Source organism: Siphateles boraxobius, unplaced genomic scaffold (assembly GCF_051911475.1).
Source record: "Siphateles boraxobius isolate OS27281-9 unplaced genomic scaffold, OSU_SipBor_1 29, whole genome shotgun sequence".
Lineage (NCBI taxonomy): Eukaryota > Metazoa > Chordata > Actinopteri > Cypriniformes > Leuciscidae > Siphateles > Siphateles boraxobius.
In genome coordinates, this window is record NW_027508908.1 from 5,610,710 (window position 1) to 5,636,463 (window position 25,754).

At 39.3% G+C, this 25,754-nt stretch overlaps 1 protein-coding gene across 3 annotated transcripts in view; it reads right to left on the reverse strand.

Annotated features, from left to right (window-relative positions):
• bcl9 (BCL9 transcription coactivator) overlaps positions 1–25,391 on the reverse strand; it is a 115,228-nt gene extending 89,837 nt beyond the window's left edge. For 2 of the 3 annotated variants that reach the window (XM_077246242.1, XM_077246239.1), the window contains exon 1: positions 24,875–25,391. The gene's annotated coding sequence lies outside the window, so the exon portion shown is untranslated. Of the gene's footprint in view, positions 1–15,396; positions 15,500–15,648; positions 15,720–24,874 lie in introns of those variants that run through there. The other variant, XM_077246240.1, reaches the window with a different exon arrangement.
• Positions 25,392–25,754: the final 363 nt, after the last annotated feature.

The window sequence follows — 25,754 nt, forward strand, 5'->3', positions numbered from 1 at the left end:
GTATAGACTGCAACAGTAGTTCTGGAAATAACTAGTCGCAAGCGTGATTAAATTATAAATTAGATCAAAAATACTGCAAAAACACCAATATTGTGAAATATTATTACAATTTTAAATAACTCTTTTCTATTTAAATGTATTGTAAAATGTAATTTATTAAGTATGTAAAGCTGAATTTTCAGCATCATTACTCCAGTCTTCAGTGTCACATGAACCTTCAGAAATCAATCTAATATGATGATTTGAAGCTCAAGAAACATTTCTTATTATTATCAATGTTGAAAACAGTTGTGCTGCTTATGTTTCTGGAAACCATGACACATTTGTTTCTATTTATTGGATTCTTTGATGAATATGAAGTTCAAAATAACTCCATAAGCTGGCAATGTCTGATACACAATGATGAAGGGATGTTTCACTCATAGTTACAGCAGGCAGAAAACAAAAGAATAGGAAGTATCATCAGCAAACTTGAAATGTCTCAGTGATTTACTGCAGAGCAAGTCCTGAATGCAATCAAATATAAGTGTCACTGCCACTTGATGGTGGATCTTTTGAAGAAGCTGTCTGTGATCAAAATATTGATTTTGAAGATGTTGAAAATGATAGTTTTGAGAATATGTTTGAGATCGTGAATATGAGCCAGATGCTGAATGTACTGGGAAATGAGCTCTGACGAGGACAGTGTTGATGGTATAAAACATCCGCTCAAACTGAACCCTTCCAAGCTCAAAACGGTAACAAAACATGCTTAATTTTATTCTTCTGTAATTGTTACTCTAATATGAGGAGAGTTTTATTTATTTTATTAAGTAGAAATCCATCCTTGTTAGATATAGATCCGGGTCGCTAAAGACCCGAATATGTAATAATGATTGGTCAGACATTCATGCATTTAAGGGTTAAAATAAATTTGTACTATAAATAAAAATGTACCTACTTATAATCAATTACTATAAGTGGTCATTCTACCATAATTACTGATTCAATTGTGATATTCTCAATGCTTTATAAGATGAGTACAGTTCAAGTCAAGTTACCTTTATTTATAACAGCGCTTTAGATTGTTTCAAAGCAAAACAGTTCATTTCAGCTGTAAAGCAGCTCTAAAAAAAGTGTCATTGTTCAGCTGAAGTCAGTTCAGTTATTAGCAGTTCCGTCTTACTGATTTTTCAGCATCTTGCACCATGAGTGCGGCTTTTGTCAGAGTTTGAAAAATGTTACATTATGTTGCACTCCATCCAGCTGTTTTTGAACCCAAGAAATGTCCTGCGTGAAGCTCGTGAAGCGGATCACATGAGCTGCACTGTCTGCACACTCATTATTAGTCATTAGAATCATATTTAATTAAACAACAAATTAGTCTATATAATTAATGCTATGTGGCTGTATTACATCTGTTGAAATTAACATCTATGCATGCATGCATGTAAGCCTTGTTTAAATATGTGCCAGCCCGAGGAATGTACTCAAACATCTTAGTTTTTCCTTGCCTTATTGCCTTTGGCTAGCTTACTATAGTGCAAATGTGCTTTAGGACAACGTATATTGTGAAGAGCGATATACAAATAAATCAAAGTTGAATAGTCGTTGCGCCTTAGCATAAAGTTGAACTCTGCTCGCTTCGCCAACGGCTGTTGTTGCCCGTGTCACCTCAAATCGCCAGCCTTCACTGCAACCCAATGACTTTCAGACGCTTTGTCGCTGCAAATCGGCGTCTAGTATAGTGGTGTCATTCGCTTTTAGAGTATGGGGTCTCTCTCTCACAGTCATTCCTACTTTCTTCAATCTCTATCTCTCACAAACACACACACACTTCAATCTGAATGTTGATATTGTACTCAGAATACTAACCAGGCACTGAGCCTCTGTAATAGACAGCACATCACTGCCTCTGAGATTAAGACGGACAGAGAGAGAGGTGGTTTGAGGTAAATGAAGCTGATTCTGTGCTGTGCTTTATTCCGTCTGTCTGTGTTTCAGCCCTGTTACATCAGCCAGGTTTCCTACCTGCACAACAGCACCAGCATATGCCATATTGTGCACACACCATTAGATCGTAACCGTTAACTAGATTCATAGCTAATAAGAGTCAGCCACTGGATTTGATGAATAATATGTTAATTTCTCACTTTCACAATCTCCAGGTCTGATTTACATGAAAAGCCACAGGAATGGATATGTTTTTATAGGCCTCGTTGTCTCCCTGCAGTTTCTACAGTCAGATTCTGTTATTGGTCCTGCGTGCTGATTGGTCAATATTTCGTTCCAGCTGTGCAAAAACACTAGTAAATGACCATAAAGACATTATTAATGTTACAAAAGACTTCTTTCTATTGCTTAAAGATTCCGGGGGGGAAAGTGTATCATGAAAAATTCCACAAAAAATTAAGCAGCAGATCTGTTTTCACCATTGATAATAAGAAGAAATGACTCTTGAGCAGCAAATCAGCGTATTAGATTGATTTCTGAAGGATCATGTGACACTAAAAACTGGAGTAATGATGCTGAAAATTCAGCTTTGCATCACTGGAATAAATACAATTTTAAAGTATATTAAAATAGAAAATAATTATCTTAAATTGTAATAATATTTCACCATATGGCTGTTTTAACAAAACGTACTTAACTTTTGAAGAGGAGTGTAACTCTCTCTGTGAGTAAAGGTTCTTCCAAGAGAATACATTTTAATGTGCTAGCAAGATGAAATGCTACTAAATTTTCTCTTTAAAAATATAATCTAAAGGTTTTTAATTTGAAAAATTGTGATCTTAAATTGCCTCGTGCAAACAGTCAAGGACTGCGTCAGTCAATGCAAACACACTGATTAATTTGGGAACACGTTACAATAAGGTTTCATTAGTTAACATGAACTAAGAATTAACAATACTTCTACAGCATTTATTAATCTTAGTTAATGTTAATTTCAACATTTACTAAGTCATTATTACAATCAAAAGTTGTATTTGTTAACATTAGTTAATTCACTGTGAACTAACATGGACAATCAATGAACAAAGGTATTTTCATTACATTAACAAAGATGAATAAATACTGTAAATGTAAATACTGTAAAATGCATTGCTCATTGTTAGTTCATGTTAGTTAATACATTAACAAATGAGATCTTATTGTTAAGTGTTAGTAATTCTAAATACAGATACGCAAAAGAGGACAACTTTCATTTCATTCAGTTTCCATGTTTCATTGTTTTCATGCAGTTTGCTTGATTAAACAAACAAAAGTCAGTAGCTGGCCCCTCTCCCTTTCTCTTCTTGTTTTTTCTTCCTCTCCTTCTTTTTGTGTCTGCAACATGGAGCCCATCTGGGATGGGCAGCCATCGTTGTCATGGTGACGCTTTCCACCGGGGCATCCGATTGGCCAGTGGACACGAAGCAGTCTCTGTCTGGTTTGGACGCAGCCGTTTGAGTCCTCAGGGACAGCGGTGGGGACGGGCGTTTCATGCAATGCAAATATGACACCTTTGAACTGACTGGGTGTTGTAATTTTGAATCACTTGAAAATGTGGAGTTTTTATGCATGAAAACCGCGGTTTCACTTGTAAGCAGCCACGTGTACAGACGTACTTTCACTAACATCGAATGAGGATTCATTTTACAGACAGAATCACTAAATGGACCTCTATAAATCACTGTTTTTCTTGGAACCATGTACAAAATACATTTTCCTCCTCTCAACTGTTACTCTTTTACATGTTTCAATAATTGTTCAATAAACATTACAAGGCACAGATTCAAGTGGCTACACTCTTAACGTAAAGGTTATGTATTGGCATCTATGGTTCCATTAAGAACCTTTAACATCCAACAAGGTTCTTTACAGTGGAAAGGGGTTCTTTAGATTATTAAAATGTTCTTCACACTAAAAGAAAAGGTTAGTTTGAGAAATGTTTGCTGAAAGGTTCTTTGGGAACACTGTAAAAAGTGATCAGTTGACTTAACTTAAAAAAAGTGAGGAATTGAATTTGCGTAATTGAAATCTTTTTAAAAAATAACTTATTTTTTTCAATTACGCATGAAGCTTATTTACTTAATAATTTTAAGGCAATTTAAGGCACTTTTTTTGTCATCATTTACTCATGTCATGGAACACAAAAGGAAAAAGTTTAAGCTCTCATTTCAAAACATTGACTGACTCAATTTGTCTTAAAATGTCATCATAATGCCATTGGTTCTTGCGTGTCAAGTGAATGCAGCATGACTTGTGAGAGCGACGTCAAAGAGGAAGATGTTTCGGCATGTTCCTCACATAAAGTCATCGTATGACTTCAGAAGCCTTCAAATATATTACTTTTATTATGCTTTTCTTGTTTTCTTAGCTTGAAAGTCACTGCTTCAATGGAAAAAAATCATAGATTTTGAATGACATGAGGGTTAGTAAACAGTGACATAATTTTTATGGTGAACTTTAGTTACTGGCGACCTCTCAGCACTGACTCGAGCAGATTGACTGGCCTTTAAACTGGGGGGGGGGGGCTGCATGGGCTGTGGTCTACTGCCCAGATTAGCATGATCAGCACACGCTTGCTGTTTTTCATTATCCGGAAGGCACAAATCAATACCTCACAGGAAAAGCCGTCTCTATTAATGATGTTTGCATGATTAACTGCTGAGTGTGATTCTACCGATTACCGTATGTAAGGAAGAAAATTCCTAACCCACACGCACAGGTCAGCGTTCAGACATCTGTATGCACAATGAGGTCGTAAGTAGTTCAGATATCTTTTCTTATGACAGTCAATAGTTATGATTTATAGGGTTAGTTCACCCAAAAAGGTAATTTCTGTCATCATTTACTCACCCTCATGTCTTTCCAAACACAGAGGACATTCATTCATCAACACAAATTAAGATATTTTTAATGAAACCTGAAAGATTTCGGTCTCTCCATTGAAACTTCAAAAAGTTTCAAAAAAATCGGTAACACTTTATTTTAGTGTAATTGTTACATGTTACATGTAGTTACTGTATTAATAACTAAAAATTATGCATAATTACATGCAATTAACCTTAAACCAAACCCCTATCCTAACCCTATGGCACTTATATGTAATTAATTATTATTACTCAGTACTTAAATGTATAATTACACTGTAATACTGACACCTTAAAAAAAGTGTGTTACACTTTATTTTAAGGTGTCGTTGTTACAATGTAATTTTATATTGAACTACTGAGTAATATTAAGCAACTAAATGTACTTACTATAGGGTTAATTGCATGTAATTATACCTAATTTACAGTTAATACTATGGTAAGTACATATATGTAACAAGGACACTGTAAAATAAAGTGTTACCAAAAAGTGTAACCAAAACATCCATATGAATCGAGCCATTGAATCCAAGTCACATGATCACTTTATATTATAAACAGGTTTAATTAAGCTTTTTATCCATATATAAATATTGATCAAGCACAAAGCCCATCAAACATCTTAAATGGAAGCTCAAACATGCTTGATAATGACATAATTAAAAAGCTCAACTTTTACTATTCTCGGTTAGCATAGAGGAAAACAGACAGTGCCACAACAGCCTGCAGAGTTTAAACGACTCCAGAGGAAAAATTATTTACTTTTCCGTTTTCTTGAGAGAGTGACTGAGCAGAAGAAATCAAGAGAGAGGAATGCTGAAGAGAGCAAGAGAGAGAGAGAGGGAATGAACAAGCGGCGGTCTTTGATGACGGCTGCTGATTCTCCAATACAGAAGGAGACAACTGAGGGCTTTTTAGCTACTGTGGAAGCGATATTGATTGCACTGCCATACTGCACTGAGCTGCTCTCAAAAATGCTTTGTCTTCCTTTATTTATCCAAACCAAGGTGGGTGTGTGTGTGTCTGTGTGCGTGCGTGCGTGCGTGCGTGCGTGTCCGTGTTTACCAAATGTCCCCACAAGGATAGTAAAACCTGAGATCACCTACATTGTGTGGACCAGCCATCAGTCCCCACGAGGGAAATGGTTTAATAAATATTCTAAACTTTGAATTTTGAAAATGTAAAAATGCATAAAGTTTTTTGTGATGGGTAGGATTAGTGTAAGGGGATAGAATATACAGTTTGTACAGTATAAAAACCATTATGCCTATGGAGAGTCCCCACAAACATAGCGAACCAGACATACTGTATGTGTGTGTGTGTGTGTGTACATGGAGAGAGAAAGGAGAAGGGTGTAAAGCTGAACTAGGCATGAGGCCTTTATTTATACCCTATGTCTCATTATCAACTAAATGTAGACACTGGCAGGTCCACACAAACCTGCAACCGCAGAACTCTGCAAAAAGCACTGCAGATTTCCACATACTTTGTGTCATTCACAAAGTTTTACATATTCTGTGTGTTCATTTACGAAACATTTTGGCTAATCCAGTGGTTCTCAACTCCAGTCCTCGGGACCCACTGCTCTGCACATTTTTTATGTCTCCTTATTTATCACACCAGATTCAGATCACCAGCTCGTTAGGAGAGACTCCTTGATCTGAACTGAGTGTGTCAGATAAGAGAGACATACAAAAAGTGTCATATTAATAAGTTTCCCGTCATTCTAAAATTCTCATTTTACTCGCGCGTATGTGAAGTGAAGCAGGACAACGTCCCACCAGTCCTTGTTGTGGATTCTCATCCACCACAGACGTCTGGTTTTGGCCGCGGGGAGGGGCGTTTTTACTGCGTGATCAGCACGGCAAAACGGTTAATATGCTCTAAATTATGACCAGAGACGAATTAATATTACGTCTGCTGTTTAAAACAAATAAAGAACCAATAGAGGAGAATATTTATGCGCGAACAGCGGGAAACTCTGTATATTCGTGCAATTTGCGCATGTCAAAAAATCAGATCCGATTTGAAACTTGTGACATAAACGCGCACATCAACCCGATTACTTTATTTATCATTCATGTAAACACCTTGTTCGGATTCATCAATCGTATTGATTTCCTTCTGATTGTGTCCATGTAAACGTAGCAACTGACAGCGGCAAAAGCGACGCATGCTCTTAAACTCAAGTGTGTATGGGTAATGTAGTCTCTGCTCTCCGTGGGACGAATTAGGAAGCGTGCATTGTGAAGGGCGCTCTGAAAAGCGACAGCGCAGCCAAAGGATTAAAACAGATGTGCAAATGAGCGTACCGGTACGCTAAAAGCACGTTCTGGGCTCACGGAGAGGTGGCGGTACGCTCAAGAGCAATATTTGGAAGTGGCGGTACTGAGTACCGGTGCGTACCGGCCCACTTAAAGCACTGATTTAACATATTTATCTAATTTCCTGCAAAATGTCACAGATTCCTGCAGATTTTCCACATATACTGTGTAAAAAAAAGTTTGTAGAGTCAAGTTCATTTACTTAAAGTTAGGGTAGGCCATTTTTTTCAAAATTTTTTTGTTATTCTAGTTGAAACTCTCTTCACATCCTGATAGCAATCAATAGCTAATAGAAGTGGTCTAAATATTAAAACATGTACATCAAATGACCACAAAATTTTCATCCAATTACTGCATTCGATGGCCTACCAGCCTGTCAACATATGCATTTCCATATCTCCGTGCACCCTGTTCGCGCAGAGATCACACGTCGTCAGTGCGTTTAATAAGGCAGCCGCCTTTTATAGTTTCTTATGAACCAAAACAACAAGCTTAAGCGGTGTTCACGCCATGTTGTAACCATGTTTACAAGATGGCAACCTGTGACGTTCTACCCAGAGCCGTTCACATCCTCAGACTCAGATTTATACATTTCTCTGGCAACACTATCAACACTGTCAGTCAGGTGGTACAGGTCAGAGCTCTTTAAGTTGTTTACGTTCATTATTATTGTAATGTTATGTGCTTTAAGACATGAGGTAATTTAATGCTTTCTCTGTTTGTTTGAAGAGCCTGACAGCCCAACATAGCAACAATGGCTTAACCAATGGGGTGAGATGGGGGCGGAGCTATCTGTTTAACTGACCAATGGAGAGCAAGGGGAGTATTTGGGGAAACTGTTTGAAATCAAACACTGTTTCTTCAATTCTGTTTGATACTAGAGGCAAAAAATGACAATTCTTTTTTATAGCATGCACAGAGACCAATGACAAAAAATTTACACTTACCGGTATAAAAAAACACAAATACACAATAAAATCCTCAACAGCCATTGCTGGAAACATTTTCCTCATCTCTGCCTAAACAAAATCAACACACAGCACTATATATTCCCCTTCTGAATCTCTCTTTCTTTTTATCATTCTGTCTCTCTCAAGCCCCTTTCACATAGGGCGTTTCTCAATATGCGTTCTTGTCTGTACTTGTGTTCTTGTGGACTTGTGAAACGTCATCAGTCGCTGCCCAAGTACTGTCTCAATACACAAGTTTGCATTTTGGCAAGAACGGTTAAAAATCCCGGAAGTGTTCTTGACACGCCCATTTTACCGAGGATGGATCGGTTGGTAACTTGTGTGAACTTGACGGCAGAAATATCCCAGCATTCATTTCGGCATTCAAGGAAGGAGCGGTGAGCAGAAAGGCAGAACAACAGTAAGTCGTTTTTCTACAATTTCGTATGCTATTTCATCACTAAATTCACTTCTGAGAGCATTTGATGCGAGAAATCTACTGTGTAGATTTCAAATATTGCCATTTTTACGAAAATTTATGGCGAATCGAAAATATGCTCAAACGTTTTCGGTAGTGAAGAATCTCCATAAGCGCACGCGGGTGTAGCTAGTGAGCCAACAGGCCAGTAATGCTAAAAACCTGGCTGTTATCATCAATAATTCTTGTTATGTTTGCGTACTGAAGACGGCGCTGTGCGGGGGTATTGCGCAATACCAGCAAGAACACATCGCCTCAAACTGTCAGCAGCGTTCTGTGTGCTCGTCACCTTGTAAGTTTATTCTTCCAAGAACAACTAGCAAGAGCGTTCTCCCCAAGAACACAAGTCCGTTCTTTGCATTCTTGGTTTTGAGAAACGGCCATAGAGATTCCGGAAAATACACAGATAATGTGTCCCGGGATTAGATTTTTCTTTTGATTTTGGTTCATTCACACTGCCAGTGATTTTCCGGCATCTGTGAGTGAATTCATACACATCCCGTAAAGATACGTGACGTCAGGATGTGGCGTGTAACATACGCGTCGTACTGTTCCACAAAGCTGGCGAACGATCTCAGCTTCTGCACGGATAGTTAGGAGCTCCCTGGTCTTTGCTTCATTCCAGTTTGCCGACAATTTTCTTTCATTCTTTGTTGATGATGAACATAAACTTTTTTCTAAGAGCAACAGAGTCGCACGATAACTACGTCATTGCGATGGCACGTGAGTCATCACTATGACACACACCTTACGGCATTGGTCCTGGCTTTTGTTCACACAAGGCGTATTCCAGGATTGATCCCGGGAATGTTACTAGATCCCCATCCCGGCATCGATCCCGGCATCAATCCCGGGACATGTTTGCATTCACACAGAAGGCACTCTAGCAATTTTACGGCCATTTCCCGGGATCAACACGCTGTGTGAAAGGGGCTTTAGACACACAAATACACAATTTCTTCTAAGCATTTTCACAAATGCTGATTGAAGAAAAAGGACACCACACACATTGCTAATCTCCATCAGATAAAACAGAGAGCCTTAAGGTGCTTGAGCTCTGGCTGAGCCCTATGCTGAAATGCCATTCAATGACCTTTTATCTCTCTCTCTCTCTCTCTCTCTCTCTCTCTCTCTCTCTCTCTCTCTCTCTCTCTCTCTCTGAAACCCTGAAGCTGTTTGTCTTTAAAGGATGGAAAGACTGTTCCTGTGCGATTATGATTATTTATGTCCCTCTAAATTAAACATATAAACATCCCAATGGCGTGTGGAGGACTTTTAAAATGTATTTTACCATTACATGTAATGCCATTACACCCCTTGTATTCACAGCATGTTTTAGGGTCTCGATAAGTGCATTTATATGCACATTAAAAGTTTGATTTCGTTGGAATAAAGCAATAATTCATCTTTTTATAATGCCAAGTAAATGCTTTCGGCAAACTGAAATAGTTACTGTCCAATTTTTCTGAAGTCAGATTAACAAACCACTAAAGAATAAAAACTGGCCTCAGAGTTGTGCACTTGCTAGGAAAGACAGGTGATTTATGTATGTATGTATGTATGTATGTATGTACAATGTATACTTGGACAGACAGATTAAGACATCCTCCAAACCTGTATGACTTTCATTCTTTGGTTGAACACAAAGGAAAATATTTTGAAGAACTTTTTTTTTCCATACAATGAAAGTCCATGGGGTCCAAAAAACAACATTAAACCCCATTGGAAGAAAAAAAAACACTAAATGGGATTTACTAACAGCAAAGTTCTTTTTTTTTAAATTCTTCACTTCGAAATACCTGTGCAGTGATATACTGTTTTTACTATAAAGCAGCTCTCCAGTGTGTTCATGTTTTACCTCGCATCTGACCTCGACGGACTGAAGAGAAAAAAACTGGACAAAATTTCCATGTCAAAGGAAAGCCTCAGAGCACACCTACCTATTACATAATCGCCACGGGCCAATGGTAGTTTAAAGCCGTTTACCAGCCGGAGCAAACATTTTCCCCGGAAAGTTTGCTTTGGCAAGCAGTTTTGAACTCCCAAAACAAACTCCGAACGAACTGTCTTTTGGCTTGATTTTGTTCGAAATTATGTCCCACCAGTTCGTCTCTTTGGTCGAGGCCTTAAGACATTTTTCAAAATATCTTCTTTTGTGTTCCACAGAAGTCATACAGGTTTGGAACAACAGGATGTTGAATAAATGATGACATAATTGTAATTTTTGGGGAAATCTTTAATGAGACTGCAACAAAGCTCAAGGGAGGTAAAAGGCGCACTCTCCCTCTGAAACTTTACCTGCAAGTGTTTCAGTTTGGTGCTACTTTTGAAATATGACATTGTTCAAGCTCATATTTCGTAATATTCGCTTTGCTCTATTGTTGTACTGTCATTTGCCTCCTCGGAGAAAACGCCCCCGGGTACATCTTTACTCCGAGTTTATTTGCTGCCCAATAAGTGTAAGAATAAGCTGTAGAAATCAGAACGGAGTTGTGTATGTGTTGTCTGTGGTCTCTCAGAGGAGCAGTCACCAGTACAGCTGCACAGATGCTGGTGTGACGTGCTAGACTGAGCATAAGCATTGCTGCCATGCATCACGGCACAAACACTCACACATACTACAGTAACACCGCTTCATAGTGAATCTGCCAACGAGTACTCGCACTATACAAACCGTGGACAAATACAGACGTTTCCAAACGGTGCTTAATGTACACTGCTCACATGCTTTCCATCTGATGCACAGGATATACAGTGTACAGCTTGGCATAATCAAGAATCACCCACCCACATACACACATAAGTTTTCTCGTCGACTGGTGTTGCAGGTATAATTGGCCTGAAAAATAAGAACCCGGTGAATGGCAGTTCTAAAGACCTGGACGGAGTATAATGCCTAGCCAAGACGTTTTTCACACACACACACACACACACACACACACACACACACACACACACACACACACACACACACACACACACACACACATACACAGGAGATAATACCACTGTTGCCATGGGAGACAAGTCCTAAAGGTATTTGTCTGCAAATGCTATATTGAGAAGAAATCTATTCTCCTTGACTGTTTGCCTGAATATTCAACAAGACGATGGCTGGATGTGGATTGGGTTTTAATCTAGAAACATATTGTGAATGAGTTCACTAGAAGGCAAATGATCAGGGCGAATCAGAACTAAGAACGGCATGCATAAGTTATGATGTCATTATGATGTACCATCATGGAGAGCAGGTTTAAGGAATAGTTCACCTCAAGTCTTTCATCCACTGAGTATAAAAAGAGAAGTATAGGAGAAAAGCACTATGACGGTATTCTGTACGATTCATACACTGTATCATGGCCATACGATCGATATTCATTCCTTTTGCCGTAGCTCACGAATCTAATTTGAACTTCTGAAAATTTTGCAGATTGAAAAATAGTGGTCTGTTTGAGTCATAAGAACTACTTCTATGTTGACTGGTCAACATAGCATTTCTATACTGGAAGAACGAACAACACAAATATTTTTGTGTTCCATGGAAGTAGTAAAGTCATACGGGTTTGTAACAATATGATGATGAGTAAGTCATGACAAGAATTTCTTTTTTGGCTGAACTATTCCTTTAAAGAGGGGCATATACAGGCTCTTAAATGAAACTCAAATCAAATCAAGAGTGCCAATTTAGGTCTACAAAGGTAGAAACCTCTTTACAAACCAAGTTTGTTGCTAAGCAAAAGGTAGTCACATTTACCATTCTCAATGAAATTTCACAGCGAAATCCAGATATGTCTATAGGAATCCATACGGTTGGGAGTTTCGGTTAAGGACAAAAAGTTTCCCCACACACTTTTTGTTTGTGTCCAAGTTGGTCGTGTGTATTCCCCACTTTGACCAACAGAAAGTTGCTTGGTTTGATTTCTGTGTGAGCTTATTATTATGGATGATAATGGACCAGAGACTAGTACGACCACAGAATTAATATTGTAAAACTCTACGCACAAACATTCACACAAATCAATTTAAAAAAAATGGATATCGAAAAATTGGGCAGTAACTATTTCAGTTTGCCTAAAGCATTTACATGACGATCACTTTGTCCACGTTCTTGGATGTAATTTTTTACTAAGCTCTTTGCAATTCATAGTTTTCAGTCATGTGACTGGCACATAGATGTGTGAGGCAAAACATCCATAGAACTGTCAATCAAACTCTTCCATCTGTTTCAAGCCATGGATATATAAAGATAATATTATTAAATTAACTGATATTAAAAGATCAAATTCAATATACACCTTATTGATGATGCATACAATATACAGGCAAGCAGATGAGCTTAGAATATGAATGCACCGATCGCCTACGCTAAATTGAATGTTGTTCTGCTTGCCTGTATATAGTATGCGTCAATAGCATAGTGAATTTGGTGTTTTAATATCATTTTCTAAGTACGTTGATACAAACCTGGCAAAAATAACTGCCGGGTAGCGGAGGAAACCTTGTATTGCCCTCCAGGTGGGCATCCCTATGGGCTGAAAATGAATGAGTTCATTATAATATACCTAACTTTAAAACAGCGTTTGTTTTGGAAGCATGCCTATGACTCCTTAAAATGCATCTCACTAGTTTTTGGACAGAGCCTGACAAATGGTTGGGTTTCTTCAGCTCAAACAGTAGCTTATGATGCTATAGAAAGACCAAGGTCATGGGTTCGATTCCCAGGCCGTGCAAGAACAGCTAAAATATCTACCTTGAATTCAATGTAAGTCCCCATGGATGAAAGCATCTATCAAATGCAAAAAAAAGTAAATGAATGATTGTATTTACGAAGTGCAGAAAGACGAACGCTTTCCGATTTTTTATATTTGTTCTATTTACTCCTGAGCCTGGCTCCCTGATCATAAGTGTATTTACAGGAGCAAAGTGTTTAAAATCAAGGGGGTTGGATTGCAATCACAACCGACACACACACAGACACACACACACACACACACACACGGTGTCTCTCATTCACAGGAGAAGTGTCATTAGCATCTTTCCCGAAGCTTCCATGGGCCAATAAACGCTAGCAGTCAAGCAAGACTGCTCTGAATTCATCACTCTCTCGGCTTCTCTCTATATCATCCCCATATTTCTCTCTCTCTCACTCCCCTCCCCATCCCTTCTTTCTTCTTTCTCTCTGTCTGTAGATGTGAGCAGTGTGCCCCCCTGATGAGTCACCTCTGTCATCAGAGCACCGCAAAGGGAGAAAAAGACACACACACAGAGAGAGAGAGAGAGAGAGAGAGAGAGAGAGAGAGAGAGAGAGAGAGAGACAGACAGCATCTCTTCTGCAAAGTCTCACCCCATCCTCAACCCACACACACAAATATAACAAAAATCGACAGACTTAAAGATGAAAATTTACATTTTTATCTTTTTTACTCTCTCTCTCTCTTTCATTCACTCCTCCTATCTACCCCCTCCCCCATCTCTCTCTTTCGCTCTCTCAGAATCAAATTTCTAAGATCCAAAGCGTATCGAATGTGCGGCATTTCTTTGTGCACTGAAGAGAGAGGAGAGGAACTGTGATGCTTTCTAAAATACCAGAGGAAGTGGAAGACTCCCCCAGCAGAGCAGCAAAATTATGGAAAAGATAAATAAATAATCGTACGGCTGGCAGTGTCGTTTCCCTGCTACTGTGACTAATCAGAGGGTGTGAGCGAATATGCGTGTTGATTCGGGACCTTCTGCAAAACACATGGTGCTGCGGCAACATCGCTGAAAAGACTATCCTTACTTCATTGGCGTTCACATTAATGAAAACTAAAAGCAATAATAAAATATAATTAATACTAAAATAACACTGATTATATTCCCAATCTGATTCAATTATCATTTGGCTTTGTCTGAATTATCATGGAAATTCATAATTGGACTGTACCTAAACCTTAAATTCTAAATCTCATTCACATTGAATACAGTACTGAAATCGGATAATATGTAAAATAACAAACTATTCAACCCTTCAAAATGTATTTCTCTCATAAGCAGCCTTACAAAAAGTACAGCAACTATACTTTTCTGGAAAAATGTGAACTCTGAAATCGAGGGACAAGGAAGGAGGAGGAAGATGATGACGAGGGGGAAATGGAGACCACCCCTCCAGCTCTTCCGATCGTTCTCGTCAGCCGGAGAGATTCTTTCCTAGGGACGTGCTGAAATTGGATTTCTGTCACCGCCGGAGAAGCATGGTGGCTGAGCACGGCAAGTAAAAATGCCGCTTTAAGATAGAAGACCGACACACAGGTTGAACCGAAACGACGTAAACGAAACCAATGTTCACAAGCCACTCAGTGTGTATTCTTCTGTACAGCATGGCAGTTAGTTGCCAAGTTATGAGTTAATTTCATTCACTTTATTAAACTATGTATATGTTTCTGCTGATACATAATGACCTCTCCAAACACTATCAGGGACCTTCAGTGTTTTTGCTTTACTGAAGAACACGCCAGAAATTGCACTTCAAGATTTTAGCCAGTGAACGCAACTGAAAATTTTTCATTCACAACGTCTGTTCTGGGAAGCTCCATAAATCCCTGAATCCTACTAAAATGAACTACAAGAAGCTGCAAATGTTTTTATTTTGAAGTAGAACTGGCTGAGATCCTTTGTAAATGTACAATGACTCACCAATACAGTGCAATACTGGATCATTTTGATCTACAGAGAAGAATTTTAAACTGTTTAAAGGCAATCCTTTTTGGGTATAGTACAATGTTGAGACACTAAAATCCACAAAAACCCAGAAAACCTTTCCAGTCACAGACCTGATAGTTGTAGGTAGCCAGGCTTCTTGCTACTGGCAAAAGTCTGCTTCAGTTTTCAGCGAGTTCTGGCCAAGAACCGCCCACTGAGTCAGAAAGAGAATTTCTGTGCATCAAAAAAGAAAAAATCCTGATTATTCCACACACTTGACTCAGCCTGATCTAGTTTACTTGATGCTAAGATGCTAACAAACCTAGCAACCTGGCTCCTTGTAAAAATGATAAACCTGTGTTATTTATTTATGTATTTTTTACCTCTGAAAGTTTCATACGGCCAGCCAGCCAATCAGATTAGATCTTGGGGATTACATCTCTTGCCTCTTTTCCTTGTAATAAAAAAACAGACAGTCAAGGAACATCTGAGGCTGAGATTACAAACTGCTAAATGCTAATGTTAGCAATGTAAACAATGTTAGCGCAAAACTAAAGTTTGAAAGTCATCGAGCTAAACGAACAAATGTTCATTTATGGCATCAGCCCTAAAAACCCTTGACATAAGCACTTGAGTATGTCAACACAAGCCCCAAACACAAAACCACAAGCTGAGCTTGAATCTGTGACGATTATAGAAGGATATTGTTCTATTACAATAACACAAACCCTCTGTTTGAGAGGAGCCTTTTATCATTCAAGTCTCTGTCCCTCTGTTTACTCTAATGTATTATGTACCAATGAATGTTTGATACTTCTAAAGCAATCTGATGATTGTAATCAAGTATCTGTTGAGAAGATGATGAGCCCCTCTCTGATGTTGAGGATCCTGCCAAAGAGGGGGGAGGAAGAGGAGGAGGCAATAAGAGATGTACAGAAGAAAAAATAGGGGGAGAGATTTAAAGGGAAACATAAAATGATTGCGATCATAGATGACGATAATTAAAAATTATTGAAATAGTTTCGATGTTAAATGCAGGTTGGTCAATACAACATTCAAGATGGCTTATTTTGTTCAATATGGATTGGGTTTTTTGGGGGGTTTTTTGGAAGAGGTAAACTTTTTTGTTAATTTTGGATGCATTAAATTGATCAAAAGTAACAGCAAAGACATTTATAATTTAATAAAATAGTTCTGTTTTAAAATAAATGCTGTTGTTTTGAACTTTCTATTCATTTCATATTTCACAATATTACTTTTTTTTACTGTATTTTTGATCAAATAAATTACAGCTTTTGTGAGCTTTCGAAAACATTTTTAAAAATCGTAATCGTGATAGTAATTATCATAACATGGCCTCTCATACTTTACTGCTAAATTAATTTACTTTAGCAAATCATAATGTGATGTAATTCTAAATCAAATCTAATATTTTGTAGGGCGGGATTTGATTTTATCCAATGAAGTTAAAAGAAGGCTATAACGTTATTGGCTAATTCTATCCACCCTCCAAAACAAAAGGCATTTTGGTGGTGGAGAACCTTGATTATGAAAGATTGAGAGTTTGAATAAAGGTAATGGCTGAAGAAGTATGCACAAGAATGCGAGGAACATTGATTAAAGTCCCCCTGTAGTCAATAATTTGATCCCTTAAAACTCCTATTTATTTAGCATATCACCAAAATTACATATTTAAAAGTTTTTTTACTTGAAAACAAATTTCTTCATACCTTAAAATAGCTTGAATGTAACTCTACACCCTTGCCTCATTTAGTATATGTGGTTCTATGAATATAATAATAATAATAATAATACATTTTATTTATATAGGCGCCTTCTGGACACTCAAGGTCACCTTACAAAACATGATTAAACATCAATAAATCCCAAGCAATAAATATGAAAAGTTACAACTATAGTTACTTCATATAAAATCAGAGTACAAAAACAAACTAGAAACAATTGAGAAGGAAAGATCCCAAGGAATAAGCCAGTTTAAAAAGATGTGTCTTAAGCTGAGATTTAAAGATGGAAAGCGATTCACTATCACGGATGCCAATGTGTAAATTATGTAATATGTACATGAATATGTAAATTAGCCCCGCCTCCAATCCACTCCACTCTGAGCACCAGCTCAGAGATCCACTGGTTGACAATCACACTTTGACGTGATTGGTTACAAGATAGTTTGTGACGTCAGAAACACCAGCGATTTCAAATTGCGTTTTTGAGACTGTCCTTTGTTCACTGCAGTTTTAAGGAGAAAATACTCATACAAAATACAAATGGTGTTGACGTATGCTTTAAGACAAACCATGTGAAAATTCATATTTAAATCACTACATAGACATAAACATTAAAAGCTTAATTTTATCAGAGGGGGACTTTAAGAAGGCAGATAGAGTTTTAATTTCATGTTGTCTATCTAGGAAGGAAGGTAGAGAGGAATATACGATACATTCAGAGAAGAATAGAGAGAGGAGGAGGAAGAGATGCAGGGGGTAGGGAAGGTAGAGGTGTTGGCATATCGCTGATGATTACACACTGTCCGTGGATATGTGCAACCAGTGACACCATGGCAACAACGCTTTTCACCCGGCGATCCAGGCAGGCGATCTGCTTAGAAGTTAAGTGATCTCTCTCTTTCTCGCATTTACTCTCCCTCACCATGCCTAAACTAGTTTATTTCTCTTCCTTCTAGGAAACCTCACTCTGTCTTTTATTTTGGAAATGAGTCTGCTCTTACCCACACACATACAAATAAACACACATTGGGGATCTAAAGGGTAAACAATCACTATGCGTTTTGTGCTGTTCAACAGCAAAATCCGAATGAGCATTGGTTGTTTCCAAAACAGGTTCTAAAATAGTCATAGGTTTAACCACCAAGACGGGAGCCAAGACGGCTTTCCACCTCCAATCGCCTGATGTCACTGGCCCATGATGCAGGCCCTCTGCCAATCGGTGCAAAGCACAGAGTAGCAATACCCTGGACCTTTGGATTTGAGCGCTTATGTTTAGATGTGCTGGTCTTACTACAGGAACTGGAGCCAAAATGGCTCCAGGTGGAGTGGCCATGACTTGAGCCAAGATGGCAGCCAATGCAGCATGTCTGGCTTGTAGTGGAGGGCCTCTGGTCTTAATGGGCAAGACGCAGACAGTCAGGACAAGGTTTGTTTTTTCCTGAAACTGGACCTGAATGATTCTGCAGTCTCGGAGACAGATGGTGAAGTTATTAAGAAGGCAGAGGAGGGAAAAAATAGGTATGAACACCAGGGACAGACGAAGAGTGTTGCCAGCATTAGCATAAATGTCGGTTGTCATTTTACTATATGATAGTAAAAACTGGTCCCTCATCATCCAACCCTCTGGAGCACGAACACAGCAGCATATATAGTCCACATTGTCACAAGGATATTTTTCTCACCTCTCCTCCATCTCTCCTCATCCTCTTCCCACCATTTCATCTGCCCTCCATCATGACAGAAGCCACAAGCCGCACGGTTGACTGGGCCGGTCAGTGCAAGACTGTACAGTCCAAAGCAGGAAAATTGATCTCCATATCAATTATAGAGCTGCTGGGGTCTTTTTCCTTCCTGGCTGGAGAAGCCTGGAGAAATTGCTTGGCTATAGCCATGGCATATTTTTCACCACTTTGGGCAAAAATCCATGTCGATTACGCAGCCAATCGATGGCCTGCGTCTCTTGCTCAGCGGTGCTGCTAAACGCATCAATGATGAGCCCAGTGTGGGCGGCAGAGCCAGAGAGACAGGGATGGAAAAGAGAGAGGGAGAGAATGAGAGGGAGAAGGGTAGAGGGGGAGAAAGACAAGGAGATAAAAAGGGAGACTGACAGGGAAGAAAAGAGTAAGGGAGAAGGAGTGGGAGTGGGAGATAGACAGGGAGAGAAAACGAGAGTAAGACTAGCAGAGAGGGAAAAAGAATGGGAGAAAGAGAGAGACGGGAGGTAAAGAGGGATGGAAATTGATAGGAAAAAGACAGGGGGGTGAGAAAGAAAAGACAGTAAGATATACAGAGAGGAAAGAGGGTAGGGAAGCAAGAATGAGACGGACAGGGAGAAAACAAGAGTGAGACAAACAGAAAAGGAAAATAGAGAGGGCGAAAGAAAGTGAGACAGACAGGTAAGGAAAATGAGAGTGAGACGGTATAGAAAAATTGAGACTGACTGAGGAAAAAGAGAAGGAAAACAAGAATGCGACAGACAGGGAAAATGAGAGAGAGACAGAGAGGAAAATAGTGAGGGTGAAAGAAAGTGAGACAGACATGGAGGGGAAATGAGAGAGAGTTGGTAGGAAAAGAGAAAGAGAGAGAAAGAAATCGAGATAGACAGGGAGGAAAGGAAAGCGAGACAGACAAGGAGGGGGAATGAAACCAAAAAAGTAGGGAGAAAGAGAGAAAGACAGACAGGAAAGGAAAATAGAGGCAGACAGCCACAGAAACCAAGAATGAGATAGGACAAAATGAGAGAAAACGACTTCAAAAAAGATAGAGATAAGAGAGACAGGGAGGACAAGAGTGAGATGTGATGCTTTCTCTTCCTTAAATCAGTAGTTTGGTTCAACTGTGTATGTGCGTGTGTGAGGCGCCTGATGTAATCGGTCGTTGGAGTGTGCGAGCATGTCCTGTGTCACTAGTGGAGCGTAGCGAAAGCTGTGAATTACAGGAGGCTGTGGGGGGAGCTGAGAGACAGAGAGAGAGAAAAAGAGAGAGAGAGAGATACTCTTTAGAAGTATGAGGATGCTGTGACCAGAGCCTCCAAAGCACAATAAATGACATCTCCATTGCCATCTTTCATACTGAGCTTACACACAAATACCCAAACACTCTGAACACCCACAACGTCCATGGTAAAACATACATGCTCCCACAATGCATTTCTGCGACTGCTAGATGTCGTAAAGTGGCCAATTGATGCTACTCAATAGTAGTTTTCGAGCATTTTACTTTAGATTTATTACGCAAGCAAAATACTTTATTATATAACTGACGATTATCGCCAAGTTCAGTCCAAAAAATAAACATAGTGCAAATGCCTCAGCTAGCCGGTAACAGCGCCCCGCTGCGATTGAATTATTTACGTCAGAGTTCTGACACAGTGTTCCGAGCGGATTTGCTCCACTTTACATCAGCGAACGCTGGATTGTGACATCAGCACTCGGCCTGAACCGGGCGTTTGGCATTCTGCTAGCGCCTGTCATACTAATCTGGCTAGCCTCCTCCTAACGTCTGTCACGCTAAGGTAGCCGCCTCCTCTCTCGTTCTCTGCGCTCTCCTCCTCCATGACATGAATACAAATGTGCTTTAAAAAACCCAAGGCATCATCTCTCTGCACCCCACCCCCTCCATCTCTCTCTCCATCCCCACATCTTTGTGTGATAGGCACCTCTAAATGAATTTGCAATCATCTCGGCGGCTAACCACACAAGGCTAGCGCGCACATTTCCAGCTATTCAGAAAGATATTAGAGCAGAGGATACATCGGAAGGCAAGGGCGTTCAAAAGAGGGATGCTTTTCAAAGGAGAGTTTGGGAATCTTTCACTTTTTTACGGCTCGAAAATCCCTGCTGACCGAGATGCGCCTTGTCTCCAATGAAATAATGAAACAATTATGACCGTGCAGACGCGCATCCCAGAATTAACTAAACTGTCATCTAACTAAATGTGTTTTATGTTTGCTGTGAGTTATTAGCCGTCCCCTTAACACACTCGTAATTTATGCATTGGATATTTGACAACTGTGAAGAATAAATCCATTTATTTCCTTTGGTGCTCTCTCTGGAGGCACATCTCTCCATCCTACTGATCAAATCCCTACCATTTCTCAGTCCAAACGCTGCAATCTACCTCCCTCATTGGCACACTCTTGGTATTTATTGGAAATGAATGTGGATGGATCTCGCTATGTGGGATTATAGCGTAGACAGATTTAATTTGATGCAAACAAAAAAGGATAGAACTACAGCTGAAACTGAAAACTTGGTCGTTTTTCTTGTCTAAGCTTCCCAGGCTGGTTTAAGTGTTTTCAGGAGGTGCTCGTTAAACTTGGTTTGGCTGGGACACCAGATGGCTGACCAGCTAAACCAGTTGAACACCAGCTGAGCCAGGCCAGGAGACTAGCTAGACCAGATTAAACCAGCGTATGTCATCCTGAACAGACTTCTATCCCTCACAGCCTTTGTTTTCATCCCCTTTATGGCCAGAAGTAGGAATATTCCATAACAGAGTTTGAACGAAAAATAGTATTTGGTGGCCTTGGTTTTATAGCGCAAACTTCAGACAGATTTCATTTGCTGCAAACGAAAATAGGTTGTGCAGGCTAGACATACAGTAACTAAGCTGGTTTACTGGTCTAAGCTGGTCTCCCAGCCTAGTCAAGCTGGTTTTAGAGTGTACAGGTGCTCGTTAAACTTGGTTTGGCTGGGACACCAGATGACTGACCAGCTAAACCAGATGAACACCAGCTGAGCCAGGCCGGGAGACTATTTAGACCAGATTAAACCAGTGTATGTCATTCTGAACAGACTTCTATCCCTCACAGCCTCATCTTCATCTGCTTTATTGTCTGAAGTTGAAATATTCAACGTCAGACTTTTTGGCCTATGGTTTTAGGCACATAAGGATTAATATAATGGTTTGTTGACAGGAATATTGTTCGAAAGACGTCCTACTTGGCCAAATCTCGGTCACCTCCATTTTAAATCATCATACAGCGAGGTATGAAGGAGACATTTGACCCTGTGCTTTTTACTTTTCTCAAGCCCTCTGTCACGACCTCTCGCTGTCAAGCAGACTGACATTAACCGCAAAACAAACAAACAAATAAATAAATAAACAATGAAGCTGCCATTCCAAAACTGCAGGATGCATTTACATTCTCTATTGGCATGTGTGATGCTTTTAAAACATGATTAATGAGCTTTCGCAAACCACTGTAATTTTTATTCCACTTGATTTTCAGTTTGCGTGTAATTGCTATTAAACCCAGGGGACATATAACCATTATATTCACATCAAATAAAACACTATGTTCATGTTCCTCTGTTCCATCTCAAACATTATACAAATCTATTAAACTGTGTAGCTGTAAATATTTTAATACGAACTATTCAGTATTACATAATTTATAAAACTGTTGCTGTTTATACATACATTACAAGGTCCACTGAAGCCATATTAAGGGATTAAGTTTAAAGCTTTAAGTTGTAGTTTTAAAGGTTTTTTAATGCTTTTATAAAGTAGCAACATGCATTTTGAATAAATATTTTTAAATCTACCTGTTTACTGTTGCCAAAAACACCTCACAAATATAGAATGCACATTAATTTTCAAAGTGTAGTCACAACTGTAGATTTATCACAATTTGACAGTGGGTTTGAACGTGGCTCAGCCAATCAGAATTTAGAGTGAAAACATTGGTTACACTTTACAATAAGGTTCCATTTGTTAACAAGAAATAACAATAACAAATATTTCTAAAGCATTTATTAAGCATAGTTAATGCTGAATTCAATATTTACGAATACATTATTTCAATTAAAAGTGGTTTAATGGATTATTTAATGGATCTGAGTTTTTAATTACCTAGTTCATTTTTATTACTTAGTTAAAAAACATGAATAAATATGGTATTGCTCATTGTTCGGTAATGTTATAATACATCTAGCGGTTCGGTTGCGAGTTTGCCCTAAGGGCTCAGTCCACTGCTCACCCCTCCCTTTCGAAGAAGCTACGGTGGCTAAAACGGGACAAACATCGTCGTCTGAGACAGCAGAGAATAGCCAGAGTATGGCTAGCCTCCGCATCCCCTAGACACCACTTACTACCCACAATAGGCTTTTTTCTCTGATTTTGGAAACTCGATCGACTTAAAATGCTTCCAAGATCGACGGGTTGGTGATTCCTGTAACTGTTTTACGGTCAATGACAAGAGTAGCCTACTAATCAGCTGTCTCACGAACGTAACCAGCACATTTATCCCCACATAGCAAAGCCATAACACAGCGAGGGAGAAGAATTAAGTTACATGAAACAATCCAACTACATATTTACACCACTGACAAGGGAAAAGTCACTACTCACGGTGTTTATGGCTAGCTTCTTCTAGCTTTCTGCGGCTTCTCTTTCAAGGTAGTGACGAAACGCGCTCTGTAACGCTGTTTGTTCGCTGTCGGCTACGGTAGAAACATGACGTCACAATATGGCGACCTTCATAGAAGGGGATTCCCGCGCCTATGTAGATATAAATGCCTCACTCTAAGGTAATAAAAACATTACGGTTTATTAAGTAAGTTCTTTATACACCACTGAACACATAGTTATGGATGTCATATTGCATTTCTGTTAATAGATACTCTTAATGTTAGTTAAAGGTGCAGTGTGTAAACATTTTGAGATAAGACCTTATTGTAAAGTGTTACCAAACTATCTTCTTTATAATTATATATTAGTCATCAATAACTGACCTAATACCTTTATTACTCAATAATTTCCACAATCTTTGGAACTTTATGAAAATAGTGTTTCACATGATGCCTAAACTATTGTAAATAGAAAACTAGAAGGTTTTCAAATTTGAATTACATCTAGGAAACCTGAGTTACAGAGAATAAACTACATTGCTATTTTGGTCATATATACATTTATGTATATCTGTAACCATTTGCTGAATGTTGTACATTTTTGCACAGCGAAAAGAACATGAGTATGTCCGTTATCAGTTTCTCTTGAACTCTTGAACAGGAATAAATAGCATCTTCTGACAAGCAAGTAAAGGCAACATATATCCTGAGACCTATGGAATAAAAGACACTGTAGTGCCCATAACTCTTAAAATATAAAATAATAATAATAAATAAATAAGTAAACAATTGTTTTGACTTTTCCAACAACTGGTTTATTGACATCAAAAAGCAACAGAGATTGCATATGCATGTCACACCGCTGACGATTGGATAACCTTTAGCGTGAGAGATGGGCAGAAAGAAAGAACAAAATCACTGCAGGTTTTCAGAACAGCTGGTAGTGTAAAAGCAGTCTGCTACCAGGAGGGCACAGACTGAGAAACCCCCCAGGCAGAATAGAACCGCCCCCAAACACACACACACACACGGCTCCAATTATTGCACAATTCACCCGCTGCCGAGAGTGACAATCCTGACACATACAGAAAGAGAAAAGCTCTTGTTGCTTTGCAGCCATCACACACATGGACTGCTTGAATAACCAGACAATAATGAGAGGAGAGCAGAGGAGGTTTATACTGGCATGGAGGGCAACTCATCCAGACTATCCAATGACACATTCCAAACCATCCACTCCCCCCTTCACCCCCTTGCTCTTTCCACATATCCATATATCTTTTCAAGGACTAAGAATAACGGAGCGTAATTGTTTTTACCCACGCTCACGTAGACGCTCCAACCAGGAATAACCACAATAATACCAGCGCACAACTTCGGCACCAACTCTGGGTCTACTCGTTTTTCGCACACCCACCCCCCTCGAACAAAAGAGAGAGATAAAGTAAGAAAGGCGAATTTAAAAAAAAAAGAGTGATCTGGTGCTGAAGAAGAAGATACAGTATACTCACCCCCTCTCTTTCTCTGTCACTCTATCAGCCCCCGTGTATGAGCGTCTCCTCCTATTTCTCTCGCTCTTCTCCCTTTCTGTGTGCCCTCTCACACACAGCAGCCATACAAAAACACGTTCAGGATCATTTGGGTTTTCATCATTTGTTTCTTCTCTTATTTCTCTCCAGGCTTTTGTACCCCTCCCTTTTGTCCGTGCTGGCCCAAAAAGTGCACACACATCCACACAAAGGGCTGCTCTTCCCTGCAGTCCCCGGTCCCCTTCAGCATCTAGACACTAGGACAACATCAAAGCAACTTGGGGGGAACACTTCAGGGGCCTATTGTCTCCAGTCTGATCGTTTTTTCTCGCCTCTGTCCCCCCCTTCGCTTTTGCCGCCACTTGGTACGGTCCAGGCATTCAAGCCAAGCAGCTTTCACACATGCAGGGGAAGCTTGTCTCAGGCAATTGCTGACAAGCTACAAACAAGGCAGCCATCCCCCTTCACTGCACACGCACACTCTCACACACTCGTGTGTTAACAACTCGCATCTCTCGCTGAGACTCAAGCCCTCTCTTACCGGACGCTGTTGAGCCCAACAACATCATTCACGCCCCATATCTCTCTATCCTACTATCTCGAAGTGTGAGCTTCAGCATTGGGGAAGCTACTTTGAAACTGTCTTGGCAAGCTATAATGACAAGTTATGTTTTTGGGGAAAGAAACTACACAAGCTTTAAACACTAAACCAATAAACGTAATGTATAAATAAAACACTCTTAAAAATAACTGTTCTAAAACGTTTTTTTGCCGTAATGCCACAGAAGAACCATTTCTGGTTCCATTTCCTTTCAGTGAACAGTTAAAAGAACCTTTTATTTTTTCTTAGTGAGAAGAACAT